The 26,247-nt window shown below is 46.7% G+C and overlaps 2 long non-coding RNA genes across 2 annotated transcripts; both read left to right on the forward strand.

Moving 5' to 3' along the window:
* The first annotated feature begins 3,096 nt into the window (after positions 1-3,096).
* Positions 3,097-23,773, forward strand: LOC118982915 (uncharacterized). Its single transcript, XR_005065614.1, has 5 exons — positions 3,097-3,106; positions 7,254-7,261; positions 12,078-12,081; positions 21,852-21,977; positions 22,500-23,773. It is a non-coding gene; the product is annotated as an uncharacterized LOC118982915 (long non-coding RNA).
* An 818-nt stretch (positions 23,774-24,591) lies between these two features.
* Positions 24,592-25,934, forward strand: LOC118982921 (uncharacterized). Its single transcript, XR_005065615.1, has 2 exons — positions 24,592-24,795; positions 25,647-25,934. It is a non-coding gene; the product is annotated as an uncharacterized LOC118982921 (long non-coding RNA).
* The last annotated feature ends 313 nt before the right edge of the window (positions 25,935-26,247 follow it).

The following is a 26,247-nucleotide window of genomic DNA, read 5'->3' on the forward strand; positions in this document are numbered from 1 at the left end:
AGGGCCCAGAGACTTCGGTGGCGGCAGGTGTGGGGAGGTGGCGTGGCAGGCACGACACAGGTCAGTGCTGGGGCTGCGGCATCGAGGCTGCCGTGCCTAAGAGCAGAGCCAGGTGGCTCTCTTGAAAGGCGGCAGCATTTCAGGTGGGAATCAGATGAGCGCTGGCCTCTGAGGACATTTTAACCACAGGTCACAGATCTTGGTAAACTTTAGTTGGCTTTTGAACCGCAGGGAGACATTTTTTTCTTGCCTTTGACTCACTGGCTACTTCCTCCTTCTAGCATTTATTAATCTGACTGGTTAACCATTGACCCCCAAAAGGCAGCCTCCTCTTGTTTCAAATCCTGTTCTCCCTGTTGGCTTCAGAAAAGAGCTCCCACTAAACAAACCTACTTTTCTTCTCTTTCTTTTCACAGCCAGCCTCAAGCGATAAAGGAGGTGGGGTCAGGGGTGCCATGTTTGCTATAAAGGACACACCCCAAAACCTGGGCCTGGGGAAGGGAGGAGCCCTTCTGATGCAGGCTCGCCACGCTCAGCAAGTTGTCAGCTACAAGACAAAGCCACCTAATTTCACTGGGCAGGGGCACACTTTAGGAAAGCAATTTGTAAAATTGTTCATTTATTTGATCTCTCAATCATTGAAGAAACTATCATATTTCCTGCTTCTAAACAATTGCTATTTTTCTTCTTCATCCCCCCCAGTTACAGGGGAATGGTCCAGGAGAAGAGAATCATTCAAAGAGAGCAGGATGTGGAGACAGTTGCTGGTGGAAGTGAGAAGACTTGTACAAGGTCTGTGGCGATTTGGGGGAAGAGCCTTCAGAACAGAAGGCCTCATAACCTGGCATCAGCTGCATTACCACTTCCCTCGAACTGTTAGAATCCTCTAGAATGTAAGCTCCATGAAGTCACACTGCTGGGTTCCTAGCACCTAGAATAGTTTCTAAAGTGAATAAAATGCTCAAATATGTGTTGAATGAATAAATAAGAAATTAGTGGTTGATCACTGGTCAGGGTTTTAGCAGGTGCTGGAGGCTCCACAGTGGTTCATTCAGAAGCCGCTCCCCACCTGGGAGAGAAGCCACAATGGCAAATCTCATGGGAGACAAGAAGAGGATCCCAAAGATAGAATTACCACCAAGAGCCCAGTGACACCCAGACGGTGACTGACACAGCTCTTTCCATTGTGAGATTCTGCTTCTCATTTAAGGGGACACTATACCTATAAGCAGCTATGCTTTATTCTAATAACCCACTAGTTAGTGAGCACTGATTTTAGGTCAGGCATTTTACATGTATGTTCTCATTTTTCCTTACAATAAGCTTGCTAGGCAGGTATCATTACCCTCATTTACAGATGAGAAAATGAGAGGTTAAGAAATTTGCTTAAAGTCACACAGCAGAGTTTGGATCAGGTCTGGGCTTGTTCGGTCCCAGAGACACATTCTACAACTACACATTCTCCCTCTAACTATCTCCGTGACCTTGGACAATTCACCTCTTTCCAGGACTCACATTCCACATTCTCAAACCCAGGTCACCAAGCGATGTTGAGCTGAAAAGTTTTTACATGGGAGTTTGTGAACAAGTGAATTCATTCCTTGGTGGGCCACAATATAGTTTTCCTTTCGGAAGTTGAAGTAACGGCACCCTTTACTGAGGGTAGCTGAAATGTTTCCTCCCCACTCAGACACTATGAGCCTCCCCGCTGAGTCCTGGCTCTACTTTCTTTTCTAAAGTCAGGCTGGGCTCCTAGCACCAGCCATGCTTCTCTGGTTGTAGATGTCTACAATGGTCCTGTCTTCTTTTCCACTTGTTCTGGGCAAAACTGAGAGCCAGCAGAACCCTGCTGGGGACCTGGACCCAGGGCGGCATGCCAGTGCAGGCGTCCCTGTGCTCTGTGAGCACTTGTCCTCAGCACCGCATACATGCCTCCTTCTGAAACTGAGCTGGTGAGGGGAGAAGACGAAGGAGGGCTGGCTTCCGAGGGGGAAGATCCTGAGGAGTCAGCTGTGTTCCCAGAGGCCTTGAGCTGGGATTCACTTGCTGCCCAACTGAGGAGATAGAGGCCAATTTTCAACTCTGTAAAGAGCCTTAATGACATTTAAGCTTTTACTAGCTGCAGAATCCAGTGTGTAAAACAATTAAAAGCCTATCCTGGATTTGTTTTAGGGGAGATATTTGTCCTCCGCCCTGTGTGGAAGGAGGGGACTACACCCAACTCCAAGGCCAAGTAAGGTGGGGTCTCATCATGAATCTGTTTTAAAGATGGAGGAAGGAAGACTACACTATTGGAAAACAGTATACAATTTTCTCAGAAAACTAAAAATGGACCTGCCTTTTGACCCAGCAATTCCACTGCTGGGATTATATTCTAAGAACCCTAAAACACCAATCCAAAAGAACCTGTGCACCCCAATGTTCATAGCAGCACAATTAACAATAGCCAAGAACTGGAAGCAACCTAGGTGCCTGTCAGTAAATGAATGGATCAAAAAACTGTGGTACATTTACACAATGGAATTCTATGCAGCAGAAAGAAGGAGCTCCTACCCTTTGCAACACCATGGGTGGAACTGGAAAGCATTATGCTAAGTGAAATAAGCCAGGTGTTGAAAGACAAATACCATATGCTCTCACCTTTAACAGGAAGCTAAACAACAAGACAAACAAGCAAAATAAAAACAAAGAAACTGAAATAGAGAACAGGGGGACAGTGACCAGAGGGGAGAGGGGAGAGAATTTCATGAGGCAAAAAGGAAGGATTTACAGGAACTAGTATAGAGGACACTTGGGCAACGACTAAGGGGGGTGGAAATGGGAGGGAGGTGGGGAGCACGGGGCAGTGGGGGGAACTGGGATGGGAGTAAAAGACAGAAAACTGTACTTAAACAATAATTAAATTTAAAAATTTTTTAAAAAGATGGAGGTGCCTTCAGTTGAAGGGCACCAACACCTCAGTCACTGTTCCCTGGCCTGCTGAGGGTTTGACCTGCAGGCCCACCCTGACATCCCCATCCAAATGGACTGAAGAAGGGGAGGGGATTCCTGGGACAGCTTACCACACATCCCCTGAGGGAAAGGGACACACGTACACAAAGAGGCAGTGCCGACTTCCTTCTGGCCTTGACAGTCTGGCTGGTACCAGTAGGAATTAAGAAGGACAATGGAGTCTGTGCTGACAAAGAGAGAAACAGGCACCTCCTCCCAGTTTCCTGCAGCCTTCGGAGTGTGTCTCTGGCAATTCCTGCAGCTCCCAGTGAGCAAGCACAGAGCACAGAAAGGACAGTGGTCCTGGGACTGCCCCATGGCTGCCCAGTGAGGGAGCCCCCTCACAGAGCAGAAGTCGGGGGTATAAACACCAGCAGGGCCCTGGCCTGAGGGCTGCTCTGTTACAAGAAGGACCGACATGGAGCTACATATTCACTCTTCTTGGAGAGTTGACCATATTGGTGCAGACGACCGAAGCTCAAAGAACCAGAGTGAGACCAGGGACACCTCCCTATCACACATGAGACCAGACACACAAAATGACCTTCGCTTCCCTTGGCCCCCCCTGCCCGCCCCAGTTCATAAAGAAAAAAGTCCAGAACAGGAGGAAGAAGATGTAAAGAACAGGCCTGTACCTTTCCTACACAAATTCTTCAAGGCAGAAGGATAGTCAGCACTGGGGGAAGGGAAAGCTCTGAACCAGGTGTGAGATCGATGAGTTAAAGGAAGTTCAACTGATTTTTTAAAAGATAATATTCATATAACATAATATTCACCATTTCAAGCATTTGAAAGTGGCTTTTAGTACATTCGCTTGACTGAGGTTTAATTAACTGGAAGTGATGAAGTCTGTCCACGATGCCATTAAGGGGTAGGAGAAAAAGCAGAAAATGAAGAACAACTTTATCATAATTCCATGAACCTCTATTAATACTGAGCATCTCCATTCATATAGCCCACAGGCACCTCAGATTCACCAGGCCCCAGAGGTTCTGTCCCAAGAGCCCTATACACCCGGCACCAACTTGTCACTCAGGCATCAGCGTAAGCATCCCTTCCGTTGCATGGCCTTGCCTGGCCACCACCACCTGCCTGTCCTGGCACATACCAGCATAGTTTAATGTCTTTATTCTATTTGTTTCATATTTTCCACACTGCTTAACATCTTCTGAAACAATCTTGCTGATTTACTTGTTTGCTGGTTTCTTCTCAATATTTGCCCTTCATTTGTAGGCTATAAACTCTGTGAGGGCAGAGACCTCCCCAGCCTTGTTCTCCACTGTGTTTCCTGAAACTAGAGCCGCGCTGTGGGTGGGCATTGAGCTTCTGAAATGTAGCTAGTCCATGCTGAGATGCGCTGAAAGTGTAAAATATACACCAATGTCAAAGACTTAGACTACAATAATGTAAAATATCTCAATAACTTTTACATTAATTACTCATTTAAGTAATACTTTGGAACAATTGGGTTAAATAAAATACATTATTATAAAGTTAATCCTACTTGTTACTTTTTCCTGTTTAAAATGTGGCTACTAGAAGATTTAAAATATATATGGTAATGACAAAAAAAATTTTAATATATATGGTTCACATTGCATTTCTATTGGGCATCATTTCTCCACACCATTTTTAGCTCAATGAACAGGTAAATCTTCGGTGAATATTTGTTGCATAAAAAGGCGTAGCCACAGTGATCTTTCTAAGAGCACGTCTTGTCACGTCATTCACTTACTATAAAACCCATTTTCAGCTAGACCAGATTTCTACTTTATGACCTGATATATGTGACTGTTGTAATCAGATCCTACCTCTCCCACTGGTTTTGTTGCCTGTTCTTCTCCTAGCAGGCTATGCTGTCTCTTCGCACGTGAGTCTCTCTGTTGGTCTGTCAGCCCTGCGCTGTGTCCACTGGTGAGCTCCCAGGCATTTTCAAGGTGCAATTCAATGTTATCTTTTCAGAATCCCTCCCTACTCTATGGCAGAATCACCTTGTCCCCTAGCGGAGCAACCAGTGAAGTAAGGCTCATTATTTCTGTGTGTCGGATCCTATCAGTCACTGCCTCATGTGCATCCTCGTGGTAGATTAGGGCTCCCTGAGGATGAGCAGCACCATGTCTTCCTCGGCTTTTATTCCTCAAACCTAGCGTAGTCTTCAGATTGACTGGGTTCAGCTGCTCCCAGTGAGCAAGCACAGAGCTGTAGCCCCTTCCCACCTGGGGATGGGTTACAGCCAGAGCAACGTTGGGGCTGGGATCACCTGAAGACCAGGCTGGGCTGGGTTTCCAAGATGACTTCTTCACTCACTTGCTTGGGGCCTCAGCTGGGGTGCCTGGAAGAACTGGGGCCTGACTTGGCGGGCCTCTCCACGCGGCTAGGTTAGGAGTCCTCACAGCACGGAGATCTCAGTGCTGCTGGACTTCTTATCTGCAGTGCCTTTTCTCAGAAAGAGTATTCCCAGAGACCCAGACCACAGCTGCAAGGGTTCCTATGACCTGCTGTGGAAGTCAAGCAGCATCATTTCTGCTACATGCCATTGCCCCAAAGTGAGCCACCGGTGGTGCCAATTCAAGAGGAGGGGACCTTCCAGTAACGTGGATGCGGGAGGGCCATTTGGAAAGCATCTGATCTGAAACTTTAACCTGTAAAGACAAGTGAAACTCAGATAAGAAATCTGGGAACACAGGGCAAAAATAGTATAAACATATATGTTTAAATAACATACTCTCAGTGGGGCTTTGGGCTTCAACTGTGTATTATATTCTTTGCCACACAAGCCATAAAGGTCAACCTATTACACTTTGGGGCAAACTAACATTTATGGGACTCTATGAAAGATACGACACTTAAGAGTTTTAGAGAAAGGCCAAAATAATGTGGAGAAATCCAGAGGAAACATTTGCTTACTGGTGGGTTAGAACTTGCAGCATTTGGGACAGATGTATGAATGTTCAACATGTTATTAATAATAACAAAAATTAGAAAAGGACCTTGATATCTAAGGTAACCATGCACTGAACCATTGGGCAAGCATTAAATACTGCTTAATGAATTTTAATGGCAAAGCACGTAACAAATTCTTAAGTGAAAAATAATATATCAATATAGAAAATTTCACATAAAATGTCCTTCTAATTATGTTCAAATATGTACATGCATAGAACAAAGACTAGAAAGGTATATATCAGAATTTCAACAGTGAATACAGACATATAGTAGAACCATGGAAATGTTTTAAACTTTTCTTCTTCCTCTTCCTGTGTTCCACAAGTTTCATATCGTGAGCATGTACTATTTTTATAATCAGAAAAGAAAATTAACAGTGGGTGATACCCCACTGGAAAATTGGGGCCGCATCATGTCCCCGAGTTGCCCACAAAACCTTTGACCCTAGGGTATCTTGGGATCAATATAATTATTAGTGAGGCTTTATCAGCTACTGCCTTAGATCAATACTTTATGGTCTCACAAGAGTTTGCTAACTTTTCTAGACTTTGGTTTTGTCCTATATAAAATCAGGGTATTGGCCAATAAGATTAACTCTATAGAATTTCAGAATTTGGCCCTGGCTGGTGTAGCTCAGTGGGTTGAGCGCGGGCCTGTGAACCACACGATCGCGGTTCAATACCCAGTCAGAGCACATGCCTGGGTTGCAGGCCAGTTCCCAGCAGGGGACTCACAAGAGGCAACCATACATCGATATTTCTCTCCTTCTCTCCTTCCCTTCCTCTCTAAAGATAAATAAATAAAATATAAAAAAAGTAATTAAAAAAAAGAATTTCAGAATTTAGAAGCACTTTCCCTTATCCTATTCAGTCCTCACAACAGCCCAATGGCAGAAGCAACCCCCATCTTATTGTCCCAGTGTGACCCAGGAGAGAACAGAGGCTCAGTGAGTTAAGGTCATTAGCCCAGAGTCACATGACGGTCAGGATTTGAAACCAGGTGTTCAGCCTTTACACCTGGGGCCCTAGCTGCTAAACCAGAGTTCCTTTTCTATCTGAACTATAAACTCCCATCCTGTTAGAAAATTCCAGCCAAAATTTCTGCCTTCTGAGGCCACACATGCTAAACCTTATCTGTCTTCTGTATTTCTGTATTCAGAGGATCTTGAAGGCAGCTCTAATTCCACCTTTGAGTCATACACATCTTTCATTCCATCTGCTCTTCCTCAAACAGAATGGTTGGGGGGCTGCCTACCATTTTAGAATTATAGAATTTCAGAACTGGAAAAAAAATCTTTAAAGGTCATCTGGCCTAAGCAGCTCCTGTCAGCCTTTTACAGACACCTTTTCATCCGAACTCTGTGTCCCTCAACAATGCTCCGGAGGGGTGCCTGGTGCCCAGAGGGGGTGACAAAGGTGCCCTTTCCCCTGCGGAGCCACCAGACATCCGCCAAGTTACCTTAATTCAAAGGGGGTTGTGGAGGCTGCAGAGTGCAAGGCAGGGTGACTCAGCCTTTTAATAAGGACATGGCACACAATGGAAAGATCTGAGAGTTCCAAAGGGAAAGAAACTCAGAAAGGCCAAGACAACTCGCACACAGAGAAAGCCACTTAGAACAAATCCCCAGGGCCAAGAAGAAACCCGTGGAAAAAAATTTCTCTTCTGAGAGAGCTCTATTGTGTGTGCTCTGGGTCAAAAGAGCCTCCTGTGCGAAGGGGCTCCCCCACCTGCTGGGACTCTCTAGAATGTGTTCTTTTTCTCCTGTCTGGGTTCAGCAAACTTCCTGCTTCCTCTATCCAGGAGCAGTGAGCCCCTTCTGCCGGTCAGCAAGGGCGACCGGGCTTGGCAGCTGTGGCGGCAGCTCCCCGGGCACTGGCACAAAGTTACTTAGTAAATACCGCACGCAGCTTTGATAATTTCTCGCTTCACTGGTCTCTTGAGATTCCTTCCATCTGCATTAAGAAAAAGGAGTTGCATTTTCTTTGGTTCACAAATTCATATACTTCCATTTTGTGGAGGACTTATAGGAGTTGGTGCCTATTTCTTATATCAACTTATTCAGTAATACATTTAAACAAACAGCAAGTAAAAATTTTAAAAAGCTCCGCCTCCCCCACCCCAAACTTTCATGAAAGCTTTGTTAATACAGACACTTGAGGAAAGAAGGGGAAGGGCCTAGTTAAAGAACAAATATAAATGACCCATGGACATAGACAACAGTGTGGAGATTGACTATGGGAGCAGGGGGGAAACTGGGCCAACTGTGATAGAACAACAATTGAACAAAAAGCCAAACTTTCTTCAGGTTGGCTGGAAATACTTTATGTTGGAACGCCTTTTACCCACAGCTTTTCATGCACATGAAGAGCCATAAAGCATAAAAATCCCAAATAAAATCCGTTTGTGTTGGTAAATGTTCCTTTCTTATGTCCAGTTTTAGGGTTCTCACAGATAGATCCTCTGAGGTCATATTTCTTTGTTTCTAGAATTCTCTGAAATTATTTCATGTAAAGAAAGGAATTCTTATTAGATATGTGTATGAAAGAACTGAACCGCAGACCTCAGTAGTTACTTCACCCCACTGACGTCAGAGTTCCTCTAAGGCTGTCTTACTTCCACTCTCTGCCAGGATGGTGCATGCTGAGAATCTGAATGATGTTCTTATTGATTGTCACATCAGTCACATACAAGATGCATAACCTCCATTTTCAAATGATGAAATCAAGTTAAGAGAGGTTAAGACATTTGTCCAAGATCATACAGCTAGTTAATAGGAACGCTGGACAAAGAGGCTCCTGAGCCCTTCTCCTTCAGGTGGTCCTCCAGCCACTGCCCCAAACCTTCTGGTCAGAAACTCATCTCCCTAGACAACTCATTGTCGTTGAGGCTGCTTCTGCTGTTTCAGGGAGTTCTTCCTTGTACTGAGCTGAAGCAGGCCTCCTTGTAAGATCCAACCAACCACAGGTGTGATTCCACACCTCCAGCAGGAGCCAGACCTGTCATTGAGGATATTACCCCCGAGAGCATTCTAGGAAGTATAAACTGGTAACCCACTTACTAGGAAGCATTGTTCCCATGCTCTGGATCAGAAGAAGTTGGGGGTGGTACACAAGGAAGTATCATCCTAGGGCAGCGTGTCATCCAAACCCACAGCTTCCGTACTGTCAAGCATACAGAACTCTGGGTTTCGAGAAGTATTAGGTAGGGGGTGGTGCAGGGGAAGTGAACCACAGCCCCCACACCACAGGCTTGTTCATAGACAGATACTCAATGCAGGAGGGAGACACATGCTCTGATCAGATACAAGCACCAGGTCCCCCCTTGCATTGGTCTGCAAGCTTTTCCTGGGTCTTAGATGGTAGTGACCTAGAAACACAGGCCACAGCCGTCGTGATTTTAGACAGGCTGTGTGGAGGCCTCACCAAGTTCTCCGACCTCTTATGTCCTCTTGCCTGCACATACAGCTCCTCACCACATTGTCTCATCGTGAACTGTTCCCATTAGTCCCTCTTCTTGACTGTGACCTCGTAGTGTAGGGTGAGCAAATGACAGTTCACAGGCAAATCTGTCTGACCAGCTGTTTTTGTAAATAAAATTTTGTTGGAACACAGTCACATCCATTCAGTTTTGCGTAGTGTATGGCTCTTTTCTCTACAGTTGCAGAGTTGAGCACTTGTCATAGAGACTGTATCACAAGGCCTAAAATATGCACGATCTGTCCCTTTACACAGAAGTTTGCCAACCCTTGTTCTAGAAAGCAATGACAGAATATTGTTCATCTCTGTGTTCCCAGAGTTAAAGCCACAATTTCTTTATATGGAAAACAGCAACAAGTGAGATATAAAGGAGATATCATGCTGGGGGTCAGCATATGTCAAGTACCTAGCACAGTGCCTTGCATGGGACAGATGCTCGATACCTATGCAGTGAATAAGTGAATGCAGTAGAAGGCCGATCTACCCAGAAAGAAACGACGGATGTGAAGGCGCTCCCCAAACCGTAAAATGCTCTGCAAGGGCGTGATGGGTTCTCATCATTAATGTCAAACAGAGAAATGCTCTGGCACAAAATCTGCCCTCCCTTCTGGTTTCCCAGATCCTGATTTTTTATGAGTTAAATCTCACAGTCTTAATTTATTTAGGCTGATTCATATTCCAATTTTACATGACCCCTCTTCATTCTTCTCTCTTGACATGTCCCTCTAGGTACTAATTCTTAGGTTAGATCTTTGAGCTCCTTAAATGAGAGCTACCAAATATTGACTGAAATTGTGGTACTGAGCAGCCTAGTGAAGCTCGCACCACGTTTCCCAGATTTCCCTTCTTTGTATGACCCTCCTCCTATTTGGCCACAGAGAAATAGGAATGAGATTTGGAAGGCAGAGTGAGAGAATACTTATTCCAACTGAAGATCAGGTGCACGTCCCCAGGTGCATAAGCATCGTCACTGATGTGCTCACTCACCTCCTCGGCATGGGGCAGGATCCCATTCTGCAGCCTTTCCAGTTCTCACGGAGCCCTGCGTCAGGCATGAGTGCAGCTCCAAGGCTAAAGACACGAGCTTCTTCCATAGGCCGACCACCTGGTCAGGGTTAGACGTGCTGAGAGACAAGCACGCTCCCAGGTTGCTCTCACTCTCTTCTGCTTTAGACCCAACTTGTCTTCCTGACTGCAGCAATGTCAGAACCGCCAGGAGACACAGAGGCAAGTCTCCCACAGAATTACTCACCAGTTGTCCTTTGTGGTCCCCAGTTAGTAACTTTTCCCTTCCAGACCTAATATCCCCAACTTCTTTCATAACGGTGAAAACACTAATGTCTGCAAAAAATTCTTTGTTTTGTATCATTGTGAGTGACTCTGCTTCTCTGCGCAAACTGTGAGGAAAAGAGTCTAAAGGCTGAGTTCTCTGAATTGGTCCTGCATTTGTTTTCTGGAATGGGTTCTCTGTTCTGATTAGATTTAAAGGCATGGTGATCCTGAGCCCAGTGGTGAAGAGGACACTGGTGCTCCATGGCACGCAGTGCCAAAATAGCTACTGAAGATATAACCTGTAACACCTGTAATTAAATACCTATGGAAGGCAAGGTATAAGTAGTTGCCATAGATTATTTTAGTGAAAATAAGGGGGAGAAAGGGATTGATAGGGAGTTTCTAAATGTGCTAGAGAAAGAAAATTATGACCTTAGGGCTTTAAGTCCCCAACTCAAGGAGTGAGTAAGGAAAACCCAAAGAATTTATGGCTACAGGTCCAAGATTTCTCAAAATTGACCCTAAACTCTAATCTTGAGCTGAATAATGCAAATTAAAATTACAAGTTCATAGGGCCTTGTATTAAAGTTAGGACATTGACTGAGAAGTGGTTCCCTGAAGACTGGGGTAGAGGTGTATGGGCAGACTCAGATGAAGCAGGGGAGCTTGAATTCTGGATTTTGCTGAACCTCCTTTATAAGTAGTAGCAGCACTTTCCTCCTAACTGAAGAGCTCAGTCTACCTTTTCTGAAAAAAACTTCCATTGCACCTGGACCAGGACCAAGGACCTGAAGTGCCTTGCAGAAAACTACTGTTTCTTCTCAACACCTATCCACAGGCCATCTCATTGCTTCTAGACCTATAACTAGACACAAGTCCCAGCCGGTCCCAGGGATTATGGAGTCAAGTGTGACTATGTGAAAATGTCGTACAACAAAATAACTGCAAACTTCTTCCAATACATATTCAGAGGAACCTGAGGAATATGTCTAGAAATGGATCTTATTGATTTTATATCAGTGTGAAAGGAATACAATTCTGAATCAGGCCAAGTATGTCAATATAGGTACACTGAGCACAGATTTTTCAATTTACTGTGTTACTTGGAGTGACACTTTGCTTGGTTCACTAAACCATAAATTCTAGACCCAGTGATGGCCTATCCCTGGTGCAATTGAGATACTATAACTCTCTTGACATCATGTAGAGGAAGGTGGCCAAAGGCTAAGGAAATCAGAATTCTGCAGTAGATTTATTATATGAGATCTGTCTATCCATCTTCTAATTATGTTTCCAGGAGAGTCCCAAGGATATTCTCTTTACTTGTGATATGGTAAGAATACCACAAGGGGGGCCTCAGTGTCTTTGAAGAGCCTATAGTAGCCATTGAAGTGGGGTCCATGAACTCATGGAGATGATAGGACATCCAGGTGGTAGAAGTCAAGTGTGAGACACTTAATCATCTGAGTGTAGTGGTTATCATACTGGACAGCAGAGTCAAGGCATTAATCAGAATGGTTTGACCCATGGAGAGAGCTCTTTGGTATTGGCTAATTGATCATAGCATCCTGAAAAACTGAAATTGATGAGTGGCCTACACAAGTCTTATTTGATTTATGTACATTGAAAATCTCTACTTCTGGTAAACAGAGGTGACTTGATTACAGTAGAAAAATATGGTTCCCTCAATCAATTCCTAGACTTCAGTCAGTTCTCACTCAGTTCCATCAATGTTTGAATGAAAGAAAGTTGATCCCATGAAGGAAGAACTACAAGTCAGCCCCAAATCTATATAGTAAATATTTTTGTAGCCTTCCCAAAAGGTACCTGAGGACACTTACTAGTGTGACGTTGCATTGGGGAAAGAAAAATGACCATGTCTTTCAAGAATTGGCTAAATGACTAATTTCAAGAGACTGAAAATGCCCCCGTGGTCCACAGTTAACACAGGAGCTAAGGGAGGTCAAGTGATCAATTTAGCCTTGGCTTGGATTCACCTCAGAGTGGGCTCAATGTGTAGTTATTTCCTGAACACCCTGTAGTTATTTCCCTGGTTCCAGAATTGGTCCTTTTAGGAAAAGACACACTCAGCCACTAGTAGACTCTCCACATTGTTTACCTTATCCATGGAGTAAGAGCTATTATGGGAGGAAACGCCAATTGGAAGCCAATAGAATCACCTCTACCTAGAAAAGATTAAATTAAAGAAATGTATTTCTGGAGGCATGGCAGAAATCGTGGACTAGAAAGATGCAGAGATGGTGAATCCCGCTGCAGCCACATTCAGCTTTTCTTGTTGGGCCTGATAAATGGATCCTGGAGAGTAACAGTGGATTATCGTAAACTTAATTGGTGGTGATCTTAGTTGAAGTTCCTTTTCTAGATGTGGTTTTGTTACTGAAGAAAATCAACACAACCTCTGGTAGCTATTGATCTGAAAAATGCTTTTTTCCCCTCTCTAAACCTCTGAATAAAGGCCACTGGGGCAGTATGCTCTCAGATAGCAGGGCTAGCAATACACGTCACTGTCCTGCCTTCGTGCTTTATTAAACCCCCCAATTTCCTGTCTTGATCTAATCCCAGGGACTTTGATAGCCTTTCCATTCCACAGAGCATCACACAGGCCTACCGTGCTGATGATATGCTGATTGGTTCTGGTGAGCAGGAAATAGCAGCTACTCTGAATACCTTGGTAAGAAAACAAGAACAAGAAGATGGAGGAAAATAAATCTCAAAAAAAAAATCAAGGACCAGCTATTTCGGTGAAATGTCTGAGTGCGGTGATGAGGACATGTTGAGACATTCCGTCCAAAGTGAAGGAGAAGTTGTAGCACCTGGCCTCTCATACTGCTGAGGAAATGGCAGAACGCCCCCACAAACCTCTGGATTTTGCAGGCAACTGTACTTCATTTAAGCATGGTACTTCAGCTCATTTATTGAGTAACCTGAACAGCTGCCACTTTTGAGTGAGGTCCAGAAAATGAGAAGACTTTGCAACAGATCCAGCCTGGCAAGCAAGCTACTCTGCCACCTGTATGGAACATAAGATTCAGCAGATCCATTCGTGCTAGCAATGTCTGTGGCACATAAGGAAGCTGTGTGGAGCCTTTAGCCGGTCCCTATTGGTAAGACATAGCACAGCCCTTTGGGATTTGAGTGAAGAACTATGCCACACTCTACAGATAACCGTCTCCCTATTAAAAAACACCCTATTTTGCTATTGGGCCTAATAGAGACCAAATGACTCCTATGGGCCACCAACTCACCATTAGACCTGAGCTGACCATTACGAAGTGAGTCCTGTCCTTGTGAGTTCTAGTTCGTCCTTACTCCCATCTGCTCCATGTCCAGCATTTCCCCCGACTGTCTTTCCTGCTGACCTGTGGTGACTTCAGACCACCATCAAAGGCAGAACCTTACCGAACCAGCATCACTTTGTGGTCCTTGGCGAGTGACGGATCCTCCAATTGTCCTCTTCCAGATCTTCTCTTCTGCATTTTCCTCCCTCATTCTGATGGTCATATTCCTATAACAGATCCTTCATTCTATCACTCACGGGGGTTCGGCTTTCCTCATCGAATGCAAACTGGTGTAACTGCCAATTACGTCTTTGATTGCATTTACTTCTTTGCATTTACTTACTTTGATTTCATAACAGTTCTGCCTGATAGATTTAATCCCTTGAGTTTTTCTGATTAAAAGGCCGAGAACTGAAGAGTTTGCCAAGGGTCTCATTCTGTGAGCACTGGAATCGGATCCTACCATACCTGTCTAATGCCAGAACTGAACCACATGGACACCTCTGAGGCTTGGGGCAAGCAAGAGGTTTTGGCCAAGCTGCATCCAGTTGACCCCTAAGATGTCTGGTCTCTATAGTTTCCTCAGGCTCTTTGGTCACCCCAGCCAGAAAAACTCTGGAACCTGCCTATTCAAGTGCTCATCTCTGTGTGCCATGTTTAGGTTACTATTAAGTATTCAAACCTACTTATATTATGAAATACTTCAGATATCCAGAAGTATCCAGAAAATAACATGAGACATTCTTATACTCAACATCCAAAATTGCCATATTAGCTTCAGTTTATTTTTCTTCCATATCTTAAAAAATATAAAAACCAAAAACATGTAACCAAAAAATATGTTTGTTTTAGCATTGTCTAAAAATATCTATCAATATAGAAATGAATGAGTGGATTTAATGTTCAAATTTAAGCAAATGCCATATACTCATTAAAATTAATAAACTAGGTCAATATTTGGGGGGACAAAAGGCAAATTGCAAGTGAAAAGAACAATCTAGTAGTATTTCTGTACATTTTAAAAACCAGTGGACCCAAACCAATACCTACTTCCAAAACCTAAAAACTCTTTTCCAGAGCTATTCCCTCAGGACCTCTGCCTGCTTCTGTGTACCCTTCATGCTCTCCATCCCTGCCTCCCTTTCCATCTCAAAAGCTTTTCTGAAATACCGTTTTATCTCCTTACAGCTCCACCTCTACCACCCGCAAGTCAGCCTGCCTCTGGGACTCCATTCAGAGGTTTACAATAATCTTTTGCATGTTAAAGCATAATTATGAGCCTTCCTCTGAAAAGGTAACACATTGTGCTTATTTACAAACATCATAGCTCTTTAGACCTGAAACTGATCTGGCAGTGCACTAACCTCTGGTTATTTGCCCAGGATGCCCTTCAAACCTCCTGCAGACATAAAATGTGGAAGAAAGATGAACGGTACAAGGTGTTGGTGAGTATGGAAAGAGCTGGAAATCCGCGAGCCCTGCTGGTGGAAGCGTGGACTGGTAGAACCCCTTTGGAAGGTTGTTTAGCAGTGTTTCCTGAAGATAAATCTACTCCCACTTTTTATGACCTAGCAATTCCATGCTCAGGAAAACCCCAACAGAAATGTACACACATGGACGAGAATTTTCTCAGCATCACTATTCAAAATATCCCTCAAACAGAACAACCCGAATGCCCATCCAAAGTCAAATGGACAAGCAAATTGTAGTATATTTTTCTAGTGTGGTAGTGAAAATGCACAAACTTCAGACTCACACCCACACAGGTGCTATTGCTAGTAACGGTGAGAAAGGGAAGCCAGTCATGAAAGGGTACATGTGTGTGATTCTGTGATATGGAGGCCAAGCTGATCAAAATGAAATCTGGGTGTTCAGGGACCAGAGGCACATGCTTGGGGAGAGAAAGGAGAGAAAGTCAGGGAAGTGGCTGCCGTAAAAGTCAAGACAAGTTTGTTTTTGGTGGAGGAGGTGTGAGAGGAAGGGGCGCTGACAGTGTTCTGTTACTTGACCTGAGTGTCAGTTAGGGAAATACTCATTTTATAGCAGTTTGTTTTGCTGGTGTGTTTTATGGGCTTTTTATGTATTATATTGTTTAATGGTTTTAAAACCCCACATATCACAGCACTCTTCAATTTTCTCCAGTGAGAATGCAAAGGATGATTTGCAGGATTCTTCTGAGAAACCTCAAATTCTCAAATGCTATTCTGGCAGTTATTTCCCCCATAAAACTTCCATATTCTGCCCAAGAAACAACACTTCCTTAGGCTTCTTCATTTTCAAAAGAGGCATTTTTTTTCTTTTTTGCAAAGAACATTTTATCACTTAACCGAATTGTTGAATGAGTTACCAGATGGAGAGTAACAATGGGCAGAGTGAATCCTACCCTGGTGAGTGAAGTAACGCACCAGGCACGCCCCCTTCACAGGGCACCTCGTTTAAATTCCAAGTCACAGACCCTCTTGGACCGTAGAAATAACTGATACTAGAAAATGGTAAGGCTTTTAACAATGACAGCCAACGTATTTACTATGCAATGTGTCCATTCCCTTTCAGAGGTGAGGAAACAGAGGCATGAAGAAGTTGGCCAGTTTCTATCTAGGAAATGGGAAACCCTGGTGTTGGACGCAGGTCCTCTGACTCTAGGGCCTGTGCGAGTAACCACCCACCATCCTAATATCCCCAGTTGGGGATGTCTAAACTAGGGATCAGCACGTATTTGGGAATCTTTAAATTCTCCCTCTTCCCCCTGGTCAAGCAATCAATTTCTTTTCTCTTCCAAAATATCCTTTGATTCTACCCTTGATCTTTCATTTCCTCAGCCTAACATGGGCGAAACTAATTTTTCACTGGGTGTATTGCAAAACCTTTGACCTGTTCTCTCTAAATTCAACTCCTCTTTCTCCGGTGCAAAGCCCTTTGATGGTTGTTTACCGCTGCCTTGTCAAGTCAGGACCCTCACCAGGTCTTAGAGTGCCACTGGTAGCTCGGTCCCTGCCTTCTGTCCTAGCCTCATCTCCTACTCCTCTTTGTGTATATCTACTCACTGGCGACCTCAGACTATTTACTGTATGCCCATATACCAGAGATGTTCTACCACAGTGCTTTTCTCTGACAGCCTTTCCCCTGACAGCCTTTCCCCTGTCCCCTTCCCCCTTCCCCTCCACCATCTCTCTAGTTCCACTTATCCTTCAAGACCCAGTGCAAATGCCAGCTCTTCTACAAAGCATTCCCTAGTGCCTTCCAGCCAGAAGGTATCTCCCCCATTTCTCTGCGTCACTCTGTCCTCTTTGTCAGTCTTCCCTCGCTGATATTTGCACAACTGTCAGCTTCATAAGACTATAAACTCTTGGGGAACAGGGACTGTGTCCTATTTTTTTCTGATTCCTAAAGTCTGGCAAAGAGCCTGACATATGCTAGCTATTCAGTTAGTAGAAATGGATCCATATCACCCACTTAAGTTTGCATCCACTGGTGAGGACTTACACGGCACTATGACATTCTCTTGTCCTGACATTCTGGCCAAGTTCCTCCTAAAGCAAAACAGTTAAAGCAGAAGTCAGATGGATGGAGTCTTTTCCCAGCCAAAAGGAGACAACTGATACTGGAACAGTACAGAGGACTATTCATTTGGGGTGCAAGTTTGGCTCAATGCCCACCTGAGACAGACTTTGCCTGCCCCAGTCTGAGACTCCAAAGACTCCGCCAAGGTGAATCAGGACAAAAAGAAGTGGAAAATTCCTTATTCACATTGCACGGAGAAACTTGAACCAGAAATCAATGTTTCAGGCCCAGCCTGTCTCGTTTTCCCAGACAGGACTCCCTGACTCTCCAGTCTGCCCCGAAAGGAGCTGCAGTAGAAACTGTGCAAACCTGCTGTAAAGACTTTCATGTGGCTTTCACTGCTAGAAAAACACCATACCCCTCTGGATGCCTTCAGAACACAGATTCATTGAGAAATTTGGCTTTTCTTCCAGGCAGGGCATGGGGACTATTTTTCAAGGGAAAGCACATGCATAATTGCTGGAGAAATATACACGTTAAACTTCCTTTAAGCCCTTGAAGTTTTCTTCCTTAAATAAATCATCCTGCATGGTCCTGTGACCTGAGACCTGGAAGTGGTTTTGTCCTGGTCCCAAGCCATGGCCTCCAGAGAGAGGGACTCTGTCCCATTTTGACGCCCACATGAACACACATGAAGCAGCCTTGTTCTTATCCAAACGGCAGACCAGATGGAGTTGCTAGAATCTGTTATCCGCAAGGCCTTTTCCAGAGCTGAGCAGGTAGCTGACAACCTGCCTCTCTTATAAATTAAAGGGCTCAGGAAATAACTATGTCAAGAGAGATAACAAGGCCAGAGAGCTTGGACAGAGATGACATGGAAGCCTTTGAGAAGCCCAGAGCTGGAGTTGACAGGAACAGTAGGAATCGTCTTCGACAAACCTGTCAATTTGCAGAGCAGGTCATGAACGTCCACAGAGGAAAATCTTGCTGCCAGTTATGCCTAAGGACTGCCTGTGTAAGACCAGCTGGGGAACTGGTCACAATGCCACTTCTGGCCACATGCCAGACTCAGAGTCTCTGGAGATCCCCCCAGAAACTGGGAATTTAACCAGCCTCCCATGTGACTCTGATGGGCCCTTAAGTTTGGAGACCTGTGTTACATGCTTAGACACAGGCTGGGTCCAACCTTCTCACAGCTCTAGGCTGCTCTTTCATCTGGCTCTGTTTGCCTGCTCTTCCATCTGCCTTCAGTTTATCTTGGGCTTTCTTACCCCCAGACCATCTCTCTCTCCTTCTCCACCACTCTCTGCTGCCTCCCTCCCAGCTTCCCCACCTAAGGCTCCTGACATCCCAAGCCGCCAGCTTCAGGCAACAGGAACAGCACACCGTCTCCAAAGTGTTTCAGCTAGACAGAACCCCAGAGCGTATCTAATGTTGTCCCCCTCCCCGCTGCCCTGCATCACAGATGTTTCTGCCTCTGTTTCCCCTTGTGTGTTAGTGATGACATTACCTGTGAGAGCAACAGCACCCGCTGTTTCTGGGAGCCAGAAGCCCTGTGTGGTCTCAAGAGGGCTTTGTAAAATGATAAAGGCTTTTGAACTGGGGACTTGCTCAAGGCTTATTATAAATTGAGTCCTGGGATTATCAAACAAGAACTAACCATTTTGTCAAATGTTTCTGTAGACTTCTGGTCTGTGTGGTTCAGAGCTTTGTTAAATTCATGCTTTTGAATTTAAAAGGGGCTTTTGTTGTTATAATCTGTTCCTTCTACCCACCCACTACCAGCCTCAGCCATTAATTTAAGGGTAGGTCATTTTGAAATCCCTTTGTAAGTGACATTTAGTGGCCTGTCTAACCTCCCAGGAAACAGAGAAGGGGCATGGACGCACACGGCTATGGCAAACCTGCGTCACATTCTTGCCTCATGTCTTCCTTGGCTGACCTGGAGAACTTTCCTACTCCTGCCTAGAGCTACAGTTTTCTCTTCTGAAGGGGGACTGGCAGATTAGGTGTTATGGAGCCCCAAACACCTTGCTTGATGCTGACAAATCTTAACCAGGTGGGGATAAGAATAGTATAGGAAATGTAGAAGCCAAACAGTTTATATGAACGACCCACAGACATGAACTAAAAAGTGGGGGGAGGGGGATGCGAGTGGGAGGGGGTGTGCAGGGCAGAGGGGAATAAAGGGGAAAAAATGGGGCAACGTAACAGCATAATCAATAAAATATATATATTTTTAAAAAGAATATCTTGTCTCTAACTCTTTCTGCTCTTGGCAAACTGGACCGTTCCACAAGGCTCTATTTTTCACATGTTCGTAATTTAGGCTTGCCTGTGGATCCTGCTTAGTTCTGCATAGTCCTGGCTCCTGTCTTGATGTCTCAGGACCTTTCAGCTTGAGCATACTCCTAGTGCAAATGTCTCTTAGTGCAAATCCCATCAAGAAAGAAGCTGACTGGCTTGACCCAGACTGAAGTCCAATGTCAAGTGTCCATGCTGGGCTGAGTCAGCTGATGAGGATCAGAAGTACATGATGCCCAGGTCCCACCTTCTCAGCACAAATGGAGTTCGGGGGAGGGTTGCATTGCTTCCCGGCAACTGGTGATAGGTTGGATTGCCATCCCTAAATGAATCTAAACAACAGTGTCTACAAAGAGCAGTGAAGGATACAGAAACCACCACCGGAATCTACAACGTGGATTTACAAGTCAAAGTGTTGGCTGTTTTCTACTTGAATGCTGCCCAACACAGCTCTCTGGGGTGTATGGGAGCTAAGGGCTACTTGCAGGTTGGCTCAGTCTCCCTCAGAACCTTCTACTTGTATTCATGTTTCCTTTCCAAGAGGTACCTGGATGGAGCAGGCAGGCCCAACTAGATGGCTATTTCTGGTTTGCTCTCCCTATAACCAGCAGAGGTGATGCTGGGGCTGACCAGATGAGGAACCGGGGCGGGGGGGGGGAAGAAAAGGGTGGCGAGGAAGGGTGTGGACCCAACATGCCAGTTGCCTACCCACTAAGTCATGAAGAAGACCCCATAAGAGGGAACAGTGTGTCAGTTAGAGCAGATGCAGGCTGATGTCCAAGTTGATGATGCTTGGGCACTGTTTGGCGTTTCTTCTGGATCATTCCTTTCAGCCTAGGACATACTGTAGTATGTTTCTCTTATCTTCACATAATCCTCCACTGACCCCCTTTCACTCCTCTCCAACTACTGCCCCAGTTTCCTGTTTAAATGTGACGATTCAGCTCACTGCTGCCAAGATTTGGGGCGGGGGCGCAGAGAAGGGTGCTTTGCAGAAGCTCCTAGGACCTTCACATTAACTAACCACTGCGTCTGCCCTTGTTATCCTTATTGGATTAAACAATGACAGACTAAGCCCTTAGAGCCAAAGAGAGGAACCCTGCGGTGGCCTGCTTCCCTGCCACAGCCCCCTCTCACTGTGTTCTCCTCCCTTCCTTCTCTTCACCTTCAGGAGACTCTGAACTACCTTTGGAGATGTTACTCAAAGTCTCCTCTTCTACAATGCCTTCCCTGACTTACAGCCAGAAATAAACCTCTCCCTCCTCAGAACTCCAATATCCCCTGGTTCCTATCGTGAAGGTCGCATTTGTCACGTGGATCTCCCTGACAACCCTGGATCTCCCTGGTGGCAAGAACCACATCTCTTTCACCTTCAGGATACCTGATACCCGCTAGTCTCTGAGGGTCGCTTTACAGAAAACTTGGGTTTTCTCTTCCCACTTTTTAAGCAAGATTCCATTTCCCTTAAGCATAGTATGCTCATCTCAAAAACAGTCACAGGAATTATCTCCACCCTGCCTACTCAGATCCAATAAGACCAGAGGTGGTGAAAGCTTTGCAAACCCTAAAGAACCGTGGGAGTGTGGGGGGATTATTCTCAATGCCTCCTGCATTGTTTGTTCTCAGAGACAGACTGCTGATGGGCCCATCATTCTGTCGGCGCATGTTTATGCTTCAACGGTCTGTTTACAAACTGTGAGCTGGCTTTGACCCCCGCGTGCCAATGATGAATGCACCTCCCTCATTTGTGCCTCCTCGGTCCAGAGGAGCAACAACCTCACAATCACACCTGCCATTTCACAAGAGATGCCTAAAAATTGTGAAAGGAAAGACAGAATTAGAGCCATTTTCTTAGGCTTCCTGTGGGGTGTGTCTGAATACCCACCCACAGGCTGCTGGTGTGTGAAGCAATTTCCTTCCCCAAGCCCTGCATTCATTCATTCACTCACTCACGCACTCGCTGCTTCAGTGCCCTCCTTCAGGTAAACCAGCAGGAATCACAGAGCTGGGGTGGTAAGTGCTCTCACAGGTCTCTGCAAGGGCTCTCAGGAGAGGGGAAGAGGGACAGCTCCATGCCCGACTCCAGGGGAAAGCTTCCTGTGGGAGGTGGCACCTGAGCTCACTCTTGAGGGAAAGGACTCACCACATGCCCCTGAGGACGCAAGAACAGTTTGTGCAAAACCTGAAGGTGAGCAAGAACATAGCGTGAGCAGGAAAGAACAAGTTGTTCACGGTGGCCGGAGTGGAAAGCTGAAGGGGTGGGTGGGTAGAGCTAAAACCAGAACAGGAGCCAGGAGCCAGACCAGGAACAGTCTTAGGAGCTACGCCTTAAAACCTACTGCAAAGACGCCTGAAATTCCACTGTCAAAATTTGCTGGAGGTGCTGCCATTAACCTGTGGGAGAACTCATCTCTAGGCTCCTAGGCTCGATTACTCCTTCACTGGTCATTAGGTACCCCTGGCCAAGCTGCCCCTGGCCAGGCTGTCTCTGGCCACAAACTAGCTGGAGCCTTGCCAGGGAGCAGATTGCAAGGAGTCCCGGGCCTGAGCCAGGCCTGGGAACTGTCTCAAGCTCAGATGGGTTCTGTAGCAGCTGACAGGGCATCTGAGCAGGGACCAAAGATCCCCGGGGAGGCCGGGAGCCCACGTTGCTTCCCAAGCCATCCGGCCCTTCCCTTCCGTGGTTAATTTTCACTTTTCATGTGCTTAGGGCACCGGAAGCAGAGGACTGCCTGATGGGGACCACATGCCTCCCCCACCGCAGGCGCTTTGATTCCTGCCCAGGCTGCAAACATCCTGCTGTTCCTGCCTGCGCCAGACACCTTCCTTATGCGGCATTGCGTGTGGGCGACCCCAGCTACATAAAAAGACTTGCGAGTCCCGGAGCCATCCCCTTCCCCTCTTCCTGCAGGGGTGATGCTGGAGAGCCGTGCCAGCGCCCCCACCCCGAGCCGGGCAGCCACACAGTGGCTTCCAGCAAGGATCCTGCTGGCCACACAAAGGAAATGGCAAGGTAGTGAGTCACCCAGAGGCTCGCCTGCTGCCTGGGCTGCTGGCCCACAACAGGACCTTTGTGCTGCACTCCAGAAGGACGAGGAGGAGGACGAGGAGGAGGACCGGCTCAGGGAGGCAGACATTGCAGGGCGCTGAGTAGCGCTCGGCAAGGGAAGGCATCCTCACAGGAAGCAGAGCCGGCTTCTGGGCGCCTGCCGCTGCGAAGCCACTGGTGCAGGGACTCGGGCAACACTTACCGAGTGCCCCTCTGCCACCATCTGCTCATACCGCTTGTCCCTGCAAAGATGCATCCTATTTTGCCGAGGACTGTATAATTCACCGTGGTGTGAGGAGTGTGAGGCCTGGGGGCACGTCCTTTAAACTCATCCTACAATCATCCTTAACACAGCACCAGGAAGGTGCTGAGAGTTTGTGGGAAGGATGAATGGATCGATGGATAAATGAATGGATGGATGGATGGAAGGAATAATTCACTCATACAAATACTATAGCATGTGGGGAGCTAGCCCAGTGTCCTCATTTCACAAATGGGGAAACGAGGGCCCAGAGGTAGGCATGGCTGGACCTAGGTTCCACAGCGAGTAGGTGACAGTTTTAGAATCTGGGTGCCAGGCAGCCGAACCTGGGGTGCTCCACTGTGTAGCTGCTGCCGTGTGGCTCAGGGAATACCAGGAGGGCATGACTGACACATGGACAGAGGTCAGGGTGGGGAGAACCCACAGCATGGATAAGATAACCATGGAGGGCAAGGCCAAGTCTAGAGTTTTACTGGGGAGTGAGGGGAAGAAACCAGGGCAACAGGAGGCAGGGTTCCAGGCCTTAAAGTGACTACAATCTCTTAGGCTGGGCAGGTCATAGGGTTTACATAAGATGGGGAAAGAACCAGCATTGTTGACACCTAGTGTGTGCCAAGCACAGACATGTAATCCTTTAGCCCTGAGAAAGGTGTCATTACAGATGACTATGGGTCTGGGAAACCAATGGCCTCAGGGACAGTCAGTCGGCCTCAGAGTGCTGCGGGTGACTTGCTCTGTGTCACAGGATTGATGGGTGGATCCAGGATCCAGTGAGGATCTCAGTGCAGCAGGCCCACAGACTCAGCTCGGTGGTGCCCTCAGAGGGGGGTCAGGGTCCCGGAACTCTAACTCACATCAGTTCACACTGAGTCTGAGATATTACCAAGAGACTGGGGTGCCGACGATTTGAGATCGTTCGTTCGCACTGTGAGAAGGTGAGCAGTGCGGGGTAGGGAGCTGCATCAGAGGTTTAGTGCCCGAGCCAGGGTGCTCTGTTCACCTGTGGCCCTCCTTCCCGCTGCAGGTGGCCAGCCACGGGCTGTACGGGGGAACTCTGAGGCTGGCCGGCCCAGGGCAGGGTACAGACACCTGGCCTTTCTGCATGGCCTTTACTTTCCCCACTCCCACGCAGGCCATACTCACTGCACACTCCTTGTTCACAACAATCTTCTTTCGGCCTAAACCAAGGGACTGTTTTTTTTTTTTCAGCGGACTGGCTGAAAGCTTCGGACCAGCTGATACAGTCACATCCTGGACACCCCGAGGAGATCCAGACAGTGTAGAAACCCTCGGCCTCCTGTGACAGACCGGGGCTTAAGGCAGGCGCCCTTCATTCACGGCAAGAATCATTTCCTACCTCTGGCAATTCCCTGTTCCTTAACAGAAGCTAATTTTAATTTAAGGATGACAGGATTGAACTCCCCACACCCATGCCCCCCCAAACTTCCTGCATTATCCAATTTAAAGATGAGGAGTTTAGAAGTCCAGTAACTTCCCAAAATCACATGGCGCCAACTTTCCAACCTACTCTACTGAGCATGCCTCCCCTTAAGACAAAGCCCACCCATCGCCAAGGACTTGCTACGAGCCCAGCATATGCCTGTTCCTGCTCTCTGCGGCACTTTATATATGTCCTCCCATGTCATCCTCATAGCATAGATGAGAAACCCGATGTTCCTCGTTTTCATTTTACAGGTAAGAGTTGAAGTGTGAAGTGGTAAAGAACTTGCCCGGGCCAGGGTCACACAGCTACTCGGTGCAGGAACTGGTTTCCAAACCGGTCTGTCTGCCGCTACCCCACTCCGTGGCAGAGCCGGGCACAGTTTCTGCAATCACTCAGCCCCATGGTACCCCTGGGCCCTGCCCTGGGGAGAAGAGGCCCTATCTGGGATTACCAAAATCCAGAGCCTCACCCTTGACACTGTCAGTTTAAGAATTAGGTTTATATCAGCTTCCCAGAGAGGAGCAGGTTCAGGCAGCCAGACTTAGGATGACTCACCACCAAGGGTCTGGGCCAAACCTAAGTGACTGATTCACCTGTGAGGTGCACCGGCCGGAGGAGGCTGTGGTTGAGAACACTGGTTCCGCAGTCGGATGTAGCTGGGTCTGAAACTCCATCCACCACGTCACAACTCCAAGAATTTAGACACGTCACTCCCCCTCTTTGAATCCTAGTTATAGCCTCAGAATACGGGGAAGTAATGCCAACCTCGCCCAGGAACTATGGCTTAAACAGATACAAAATGCCCAATACAATGGTTGACACTCAGTACAAGCTCAATAAAAGATAATACGTCTCATTATTATTGGCTGAAAACTGGGCTTGGCCACCTGACAAGGTCTCCCCCTGCCTGGTGGGCAGGTTACCTTGATTAAAACACATTCTGACTCAGAAGGCTGGCAGGAGAATCCAGGTAGGAGGGGGGAAGTCTGAGCCCTAAGCCTCTGACAGCGTGATGAGGTGCCCACCACCCTTCCCTCCCACCCTCAGGGCATTTCTGTTTGAACACCCACTTTTGACTGCGAGCCTGCCTTCTCTTGGGCAGAACTGCTCACCACAACAAGGCCTCTCTTCTCAGTACTTCCCACTGAAAAGCAGGCCCGGTGCACCCCATTTTCCAGACCCCTGGCGGGTGAACTCTTGTTTCCCCGTCAAGGCTCCAGTCTGACGCACCTCTCAGTCTGAGCCCCGGCCAGCTGTCCCAGACAGAGGCGGAGCATCGGCAGGCCGATCCTGCAATACGCACACTGCAAGGGCTGAGGCGCAGCAGTGGAGAGCGCAGGGGTGACTCATCTCTTTCTGGAGCTTGAAGTCTAGTGGGACAGTAAACAAAGCAAACAAATAAACCAAATCGTTACAGAAAGAAACAGCCAGTGCGATGTGATAGACGATAACTCTGGGGGTGAAGGGGGTGTCAGGGAAGGCCTTTCTGGGGAGGTGGCATTTACCCTGAGGCCAGCAGGACGGGATGGAGTCAGTTTTGCCAAGAGCTGGGAACAGAAGGTTCCCAGCATAAGGAACAGCTTTTTGTTTCCAGGGAGGAAAAGAATCTGGTGCAGCTCATTGTTCCCAAAATCGGGCCGGAGCAGATGGAGCGGGTGGGAGGAAGCAGGGCAGTCAGACGCGGGCCAAGAGGCCTTGCTCCT

This window comes from Sturnira hondurensis, unplaced genomic scaffold (genome assembly GCF_014824575.4).
Source record: "Sturnira hondurensis isolate 20B ecotype Veracruz unplaced genomic scaffold, ASM1482457v3 Scaffold0000396, whole genome shotgun sequence".
Taxonomy (NCBI): domain Eukaryota; kingdom Metazoa; phylum Chordata; class Mammalia; order Chiroptera; family Phyllostomidae; genus Sturnira; species Sturnira hondurensis.